This window comes from Zingiber officinale, chromosome 5B (assembly GCF_018446385.1).
Source record: "Zingiber officinale cultivar Zhangliang chromosome 5B, Zo_v1.1, whole genome shotgun sequence".
Taxonomy (NCBI): Eukaryota; Viridiplantae; Streptophyta; class Magnoliopsida; order Zingiberales; family Zingiberaceae; genus Zingiber; species Zingiber officinale.
In genome coordinates this window covers 49,487,620-49,496,606 of record NC_055995.1, presented here as the reverse complement: position 1 = coordinate 49,496,606, position 8,987 = coordinate 49,487,620, and the positions used below count along the sequence as shown (strand labels likewise).

Sequence of the window (8,987 nt, the reverse complement as noted above, 5' to 3'; positions counted from 1 at the left end):
AGCATGCACAGCATCTTCGCACAGTCTTGGAGATTCTTCGACGACATCAGCTGTACGCGAAGTTCAGCAAGTGTGCATTCTGGCTATCCTCAGTCGGTTTTCTGGGACACGTGGTTTCTAGCAGGGGTATTTCAGTTGATCCTCAGAAGATCGAGGCTGTCACCGGTTGGGAGCAGCCGAAGTCAGTTCAGGAGATCCGCAGTTTTCTGGGATTGGCCGGATATTACCGACGTTTTGTCGAGGACTTCTCGCGTATTGCTATGCCACTGACACGTCTTACCCGGAAAGGCGTGAAGTTCATATGGTCCGAGGATTGCGAGACCAGGAGCTGAAGCGGAGATTAGTGTCGGCTCCAGTTTTGGTTTTACCTTTTGGAGAGGACGGATTTGTACTCTACACCAATGCGTCTCTTCAGGGTTTGGGCGCTGTTCTGATGCAGCACGACAGAGTAGTCTCTTATGCTTCTCGTCAGCTGAAGGAGCATGAGAAGAACTACCCAGTTCATGACCTGGAGTTAGCTGCCATCATCTTTGCTCTGAAGCTTTGGCGTCATCATTTATATGGTATTACATTTGGGATTCTCACTGATCATAAGAGTCTCAAATATATTTTCACTCAGAAGGAACTTAATCTCCGACAGAGGAGATGGATGGAGTTCTTGAAGGATTATGATTGTACCATTAGCTATCACCCGGGAAAGCTAATGTGGTTGCCGATGCACTCAGCAAGAAGTCCAGAGGGACTTTGGCTTACCACCGAGCTTCAGTCACAGACTTGATTCAGGGTTTCTCCGAGTTATGCCTTGAGGAGCAGGGACAGACAGAGCAGGGTATTCTTTTTACCATGGTTGCTGGGCGAGGATCCGAGAGGCCTGAGCGATGATCGGCATTTGCGGTTTATTAGCGATCGAGATAGCTTAGGCGTGAGCCGAGTTTACACGAGACGAGGAGGGTATTATATTCTTCCGAGGCAGATTATGCGTACCTCAGTCTCATCCGGTCTTACAGGAGCTATTACAGGAGGCACACCGTTCTCGATTTACGATCCATCCAGGCGGGACCCGTATGTATCGAGACTTGAGGCGTTCCTACTGGTGGAACGGCATGAAGAAAGACATCGCGGATTTTGTAGCTAGATGTCTTGTTTGTCAGCAGGTGAAGGCTGAGCACCAAAGACCTGCAGGATTACTTCAGCGGATTCCTATTCCTGAGTGGAAGTGGGATCACATTACCATGGACTTTGTGGTAGGGTTGCCGAGGACACGACGAGGTCATGACGCGATTTGGGTAATCGTTGATCGATTAACCAAATCCGCGCACTTCTTAGCGATCCGGAGGACTGATCCCCTGGATCGATTGGCAGATCTGTATTGCCGAGAGATCATCCGACTACATGGTGTTCCGTTGAGTATCATTTCGGATAGAGTTCCACGGTTTACGTCTCGGTTCTGGCAGAGTCTGTAGCAGGCCTTGGGTACACAGCTCCGTTTCAGTACAGCTTTCCATCCACAGACAGATGGACAGTCAGAGCGGACCATTCAGACTTTAGAGGACCTGCTGAGGTCATGTGTTATGGATTTCGGAGGCAGTTGGGAGGACCATCTGCCGTTGGTAGAGTTTGCCTACAACAACATCTTCCATTCGGCTATCCAGATGGCACCGTTTGAGGCGTTGTATGGTAGACCTTGTCGGACACCCGTCCTTTGGGATGAGGTTGGAGAGGCTCAGTTGTTGGGACCTCATAGAGTTCAGCAGGATGCAGAGTTGGTCCGTACTATCAGACGGAGGATGTCAGAGGCGCAGGATCGTCAGAAGAGTTATGCTAATCGGAGACGCAGACCACTAGAGTTCTCTGTTGGCGACCATGTATTTCTACGAGTTTCACCCACGAAAGGGGTGAAGAGATTTGGCCTCAGAGGTAAGCTAGCTCCACGGTACATTGGTCCTTTCGAGATCTTGGAGAGGATCGGAGCAGTAGCTTACCGATTGGCACTACCACCGTCCCTGTCAGGCGTTCACGATGTATTTCACGTATCGATGCTGAGGAGATACGTGCCTGATCCGACACATGTGCTGGCAGATATCCCAGTTCCAGTTCAGCCTGACATTACATATGAGGAGGTTCCGGTATGGATACTCGACCGGAAAGAGCGTCAGTTGCGGAACAAGACTATCCGGCTGGTTAAAGTCGGATGGCAACATCATTCGGACGAGGAGGCTACTTGGGAGCTCGAGGATACGATCCGAGCTCGATATCCCCATCTTTTCACTTGAGGTATGCGATTTATTTACCGTTCAGCATTTATATACTTTATATATGTTGTTAGTACTTGCTGATGGTAGATAACGAAATTTGGGGACCAAATTTTTATAAGTGGGGGAGAATGTAAAATACCGGAAATAGGCGAATATTAATAAGGGAATTTTCCGGAATTTTTGGAAATTTTTCGGGAATTTTTCGGAGTTCGTATGGACGAGTTAACGGGGATAAGATTTGGGTTCCGGGAAAGCCTGTTTTGGCTACCCATTTAAGTGAGGAAAAGTTTACTTTTTCCTTTATTTTTTCTTTTCTTTTATTTCTTTTCTTTATTTCTCTTTTCCTCCGTTCCTCTTCTTCGCCGAACCCACACGCGCCGATTCTACTTGCCCTAACCACACTCGACGGTTCCATCTTCCTCCGAGCGTTTAAGATGTGATCAAGGGAGAAGCCGAGCACTCCTCTTTGTTTCTTTCTTCTTCTTTGCCTTCCGACGCCGATTTCCTTGGCCACAGGAGCTTTGAGCGCCGGCCACAGGTTTGCCGAACCATTGCCGGTCTTCCTCTCTGGATCATGGCCAACAGGGGCTCGCCGGAAATCTGATCTCTGCCCACTGACGCCAGCCATCTTCCTCTTCATCTTTTCTCCCGAGCCGCACCACCGCCGCCGCCTGTTCTCAGCAAAGCAGCGCCACAGTCGACGCCTACGGACTAGGGCAACGCTGTGCCCTAGATTTGCAGCGCCGCCGTCCCATTCTGCCCTAGCCATCACTGACACTACCCTCCTGCAGTGTCTTTCGCTCGCCGCTGCCCTTGTGATCTAGCGTCGGTCGGCAAGCCGTGAGTGCCAGCAAAACACCTTGTTATCGGCTTGAGTTTCTGGCATTAGGGCTTCCAGTGGCAGCTTTGTCCGGTTTTTGGTCATTTCAGGCAGTAAAGGAAGAGGTAAAGTGCTCAAGTTATGTTTGAAATTTGGTTGTGGTTTGGAAGTTGATTTCTTGGTCTTTTTGATCCGAACAGTGAGGAGTTTCGGCAGCCAACAGCCCTTAACGGCAGCCCTCATTCCAGCATCTTCTTGTTCTTGAATAAGCTGTGGAACTTGAGGTAAGGTTTGGGGTTGTGGTCTTTGTTGTAGATGATTTCTAGTAGTGTTAGCAAAAGTTGTTAACTTAAGTTTAGAAATAAATCTAAAGGTGTAATTAGGGTTAATGAAGCTAACCCTAGTTGGACGATGGATTAGAATTTAGTTTGGCTAATGGTTGTATGATAGAAATGAGCTAAACTAGATATTATGTTTGATACCACAGGACTTTGACGCGAGACGAGCATCTCGATGTCGGATTTGGACATTCCTATTGGAGGCGGGTACTTTTGACTATTTGTCTTTGATATGCTTAGTAATGAAGATAATATGTTGCATTAATTGTGTTTCATACTTGTTTCGGTTAATCACTGCCCAATACATGCTACTCGTTGATTGATTGTTTGTTTACATCTTGTATGGATATGTACCTGATTCCACATGCTCATGGGTAGTGATATAACCATATTTTACCATGTCAGGACCTAGGTTTGATACCTTATATGATCAGATACCTTGATATGATTCATTCGCTTTGGTGCACATTATGATATGTCCAGAGATTGGTTTAGTATATTACCATGTTTAGTGACATGCACCATTCGCATGATTGCATGCTGAGTGATTGATTGCTCCTTTATTGTCGAGCACTTTACCAGTTTTCATCACTGTTCGTGACGCTCATGGGTAGCGGGACACGCGTGGTAGCACGTCGGTTTGGCTCTTCCGGTGCTCGCTGGTCCGCTCATGGGTAGTGTGACGCAGCGTGTAGCACGTTAGAGATCCCTCCCGTAGTAACGGGAGTTGAGAGCATTGCGCCCCCATTTATGATTTGGGGTAGAGCGTATGTACTCCGACAAAGATCCCATCCACTCGATCACCATCGGAGTAGTGTTCTTTGAGTGCACGGTTGTCACCCTACCCTCGGTCCCACCGTTGTTGTGAGTCGACGGCGTCAGGGTGACCATGACATTGGCATCATATGCATGATGCATTTATTGTTTGTGTTTGTGTTTGTTGCACTTATATGCTGCACATTGCTTGGATACCTTGATTGACATGCATACAGGTCTTCTATACCTTTCGGACTGTTTGTCCTTTTACCGGGTCCTGGTTAGTACAGATTCTCTCCTGTCTTCTTCGGTTTGTAGTTACCTTTATCTTTATCAGGAGACTGTACGCATGATTAGTGCTAGGTGTTATTTCTTTACTTTGCATATCAATTGTACCTGCTGAGTGTTGGACTCACCCCGCCTCCATTGTTGATATTTTCAGGTTGATGCTGTCAGGAGAGAGTTCCAGTTGCTGGTCCCTGCAGACCTCGAGGATGTGATTGGTTTTTTCGTTTGGTTTCCTTTTCTGTTCTAGACTATTTGAACTTGTTATGTTCTGGATTTATTTACTTATGGACATGGTATAGATTTTATTGTATCGATGGATTTGGATTTGGTTTTTATTCTACTACATGCCTGCCTGGATGGCAGAAGATGTGAGTTCGTCGGTTTTGAGCTTTACGAGTGTAGTTAAGTAGGGTTGTTTTTGAGTCAGAGTATTATTATTGCGTGGTTGTGTCAGCCAGAGGCTGAATATATATATATAAACTGCGTGGTGATTGATTTATTTTGTTGTTATTATTCCAGCCGCCTGTGGCTGAGGTATTTGTGAGATGTAGAAAAGTTTCAGATTGTCCACCGTACAGGGGAGATGCTGCCGAAATTTTCTCGGACAGGGACTCCTCTGGGGCGTGACAATAATATTTGGGTCAACTAATTCAAAACTCCTACAAGAATTCATAACATTGATAGAACAAGAATTCGAAATGAGTCTAATAGGACAACTAACATTTTTCCTAGGTTTACAAATCAAACAAACAAATGAAGGAAATTACATTTATCAACCAAAATATACACTTGAATTACTTAAGAAATTTTGTATGGAACAATAAAAGGAAATTAAAACTCTAATGGACGCAAATTTAACCCTAGAAGTGACCCAAATGGAAAACCTATATACCTTAAATATTACAGAAGCGTCATAGGAGCCCTACTATGCCTAACTGTTAGTTGACCTGACATTCTTTTTATAGTTAGTATGTGTGCATGGTACTAAACATGTGCCAAGGAATCACAGTTGGTCTATATTAAAAGAATTTTTAGATACTTAAAAGGAATATCCAATGTAGGTATGTGGTACCCTAGAATAACTAACTTTGAACTCATAGGGTTCTCTGACTTAGAATATAACGACTATAAATTAGACAGAAAAGAGCAAGTGGTGGTCGTCAACTACTTGGCCCATCACTTGTTAGCTGGTTTAGTAGAAAGTAACACTGTGTCGCTTTATCTACCATTGAGACAGAATATATAGTAATAAGAGAATGTGTTGCACAACTATTATGGATGATACACACCCTAAAAGGCTTAAATCTAAACCTTAAAAATACAAAAGTCCTAATTGATAATATTAGTTCAATCAACTTAATAAAAAATCTAGTGCATCATTCAAGAACCAAACATATCAACATTAAACATCACTTCATCAGGGATTATGTAACTAAGGGTAACATTGAACTTAATTACATTGAGCCCAAGTCCAACTTAGCTAACATATTTACCAAACCTCTCCCTGAAATTGAATTTAGTAATTTACGTCAACAATTAGGAATGTGCTTCATATACTAGGCTTGCTGTCTTCAAAACATTTTCCAAATAATTTACAAATTCTAGGAAATATTTCTTACTTTCTAAAAGTTCCCATTTCCTTAGAATTTGAAAATTGATTTTAGCCTTAGATTAGATCAAATCCATAGAAAGCATGTTCCTATAGAACTAGAACTTGAGCTTCTCACAAACACACTAGGATTCTCTTGATTGTGTATTCCAAACCTAGAATGACATGAGATGCATAGGCACATTGCCTAGACTTAAGATGTTTATATCAGTGCATCAAAACAAGTTTGAGTGTAAAATACCAAATACTACAGTGATCAAGTTAAGTAATATATGTTTAGTCAAACACTAACTAGATGCATTTACCTAACATGACTAACCAAGTGAATGCTACTATCCTCTGGTAGTTAGTTAGTAACTAACGGTTAGACAGTTAAATATGATTTTATAGATGAATATTTTTAAATACATAGCAGGTTAAGGGGGAGGAAGGAATATTTCCAAAATAATTTTTTAATCGCCTTGATATATTTTGCAAATTATTTTCAAATTTGTCTTAAAAACACTCTTAGAAAATGTTTGAAAAGTTTTTTTTTAAATCATTCTTTGAAAAAATTACTTTCCAATTTTATTTAAAATGCTCTTGAAAAATGTTTTGAATAGTTTTTTTGAAAATCATTCTTTGAAAAATTATCCTGTTTCCAAATTACTCTGTAAACATTTTAAAAATCTATCTGACAGGATATTTTTAAAAGTTTCTATTATTTTGCAAAAGTTAGTTTTCAAAACCTTCATTACAAAAATTCTGATACCTTTTCAAAATCTATGTTTTGAAAAACTAACTACAAGTATTTTGAAAACTATTTTAAGCATACATGCTTTTGAAAATACTTTGGCAAAATTTTGAAAATTCTTGCAAGAGTTATATTTTCAATTTCACAAACCCTTTTTGAACATAATCTTATTTCAAAAATATTTTTCCTTATCAAAATTCTGTATTTTTCTTAGCAAATGGGTTGTGTTTCAAAAGGTTAAAAATTTTCTAACTCCTTCCCCCAATAATCCTGAAAGTCTTTTGTTATCAAAATTCTATTACCTTCCCTGAATGCATGATTTACTCACTTATCTACTCATGTTTGTTTTTGATAAATGTTAAAGGGGGAGGGTGGTTAAGGTTCAAGTTAGAAAATCAAAAAACTTAATCCTAAAAATCCTAATAATGATTAAGAGAACAAAACTGACTGACTAATTTTAGACTTCTCTTAAAATCAAGTTTTATATTTATTTTTGTTATATCTTGTTTTTCCTAACTTAACCCTGATTGTCATTACATCAAAAAGGGAGAGATTATTGGTACAGATTATACTGACGACCCAACTCAGGTTTTAATGAATGACAAGGGAGTTAAGTTAAGTGTTTTGTGATCTAATTACTTTACCGAGTATGTAGGAACTGACAAGTTCGAAGGAACGGATACCGGGCTAAAATTCAGTTAGATCCATAAGATCGGATAGCTAATACAAAGTCCAAGTAGATCAATAGGCTGATTGAATATCTGGCAGGAAAATCGTTTGGGTCTGTGGGACAGGACAACTGGCAAAAGTCCAGTTGGGTCTATGGACCGGACAATTGGCATGAAGACTTGGTGGGTCAAGAGGCCAATCAACCGACTACAAGTTGGTAAGTAGAGGTAAGTCAGTAGAGGAGAGTGACTAAGTGAGGATGAGTCCTGATTGAGGGATAGTAGGCATCAGCCCAGGTTAGGTCCATTTTAGATCCCTAATCTGAGACCTTGACTAGTTCCTAGTCCTAGGAGGATAGGAGCTAATTACTACTTTTTATCTTTCATTGTGCTAACTTTGTTTTGTAGGTTAGATGTTTTAATTTTGGACTAAGACAACTTACAGGGCAAAAGGAGAAAAAAACCTTTGGATGAACAGTACCTGAAGGCACCTTCAAGTATTGAAAGGTGCCTTCGCACTATTCATGAAAGGCGCTTTCAATGGCTCGAAGGCGCCTTCCGCAGGATAACTTTTGGACCTCATTGCAGATAAGGTACAACAAAGTTGGGATCAAATTTCTCATATTGAAGGCACCTTCAAGCTTATGGAAGGTGCCTTCCACATCCTTTATCAGGGCTATTTGACCAAGCTTCAAGGAACAACATCCATTCAAGCTTCTGTACGTCCATTTGAGGTCATGACTGCTCTGTCTTCTTGCTATGACACTGCTATGACGCTGCTATGCCCGACTACTACCAAGGAGCTAACCGACACTGAGCCTAAGCTAATAATCTTCTAAGGAGTTGAGTAACGATTTGTAATTTATACATTTTACTACTTGCAAAAGGACAAGTGTAGGGTATTGCACTTGTTCCCTCTTTCTGTGTACCCGATTTCCTTTTCTGGAGGTACCGAAAAAGGTATTTTAGTGGATAACCCATCAATAGGTTCACGAGACCTGGGTCTTGGAGTAAGAGTCACTGAAGGCTCTGAACCAAGTAAACCGACTGTGTTTGTTTTGGTTTTCTTACTTGTCGTTTGATTTCTCTATTTTTCCATTGCACGTACTTATGTTTTTTATTTAAAAAATAAAACAAGTTTTTAAAAACCACGTAATTTACCTCCCTCTCACGTGCGTATCTATCCAACACTCATCACCTCCAAATATCAAGAAATATTCTTTTGTTCTTCTCAAGTACTAAAGAATATTATTCTTGACTGCTATCCAGTGACTTTCACCTGGATCTGATTGATAGCTACTCATCATGCATATAAAGCATGACATATATGATAGATCCTATAACAGACACATAAGAAATCTGATCCATGCAGTCCCTCTCTTCCATAGAAGAGGGGCATTGAGTTTTCGAAAGGCTTACACCATGTGACATCGATAGAAATTCCTTCTTGAAAATTTGCATGGTAAAATGATCAAGCACTTTGTTAATATATGTACTCTGATATAGACCAAGCAATCTCT

At 41.2% G+C, this 8,987-nt stretch overlaps 1 long non-coding RNA gene across 1 annotated transcript; it reads left to right on the top strand.

The window, feature by feature from the left end:
* Positions 1-3,077: 3,077 nt before the first annotated feature.
* Positions 3,078-3,501, top strand: LOC121987389. Its single transcript, XR_006113551.1, has 2 exons — positions 3,078-3,200; positions 3,276-3,501. It is a non-coding gene; the product is annotated as an uncharacterized LOC121987389 (long non-coding RNA).
* Positions 3,502-8,987: the final 5,486 nt, after the last annotated feature.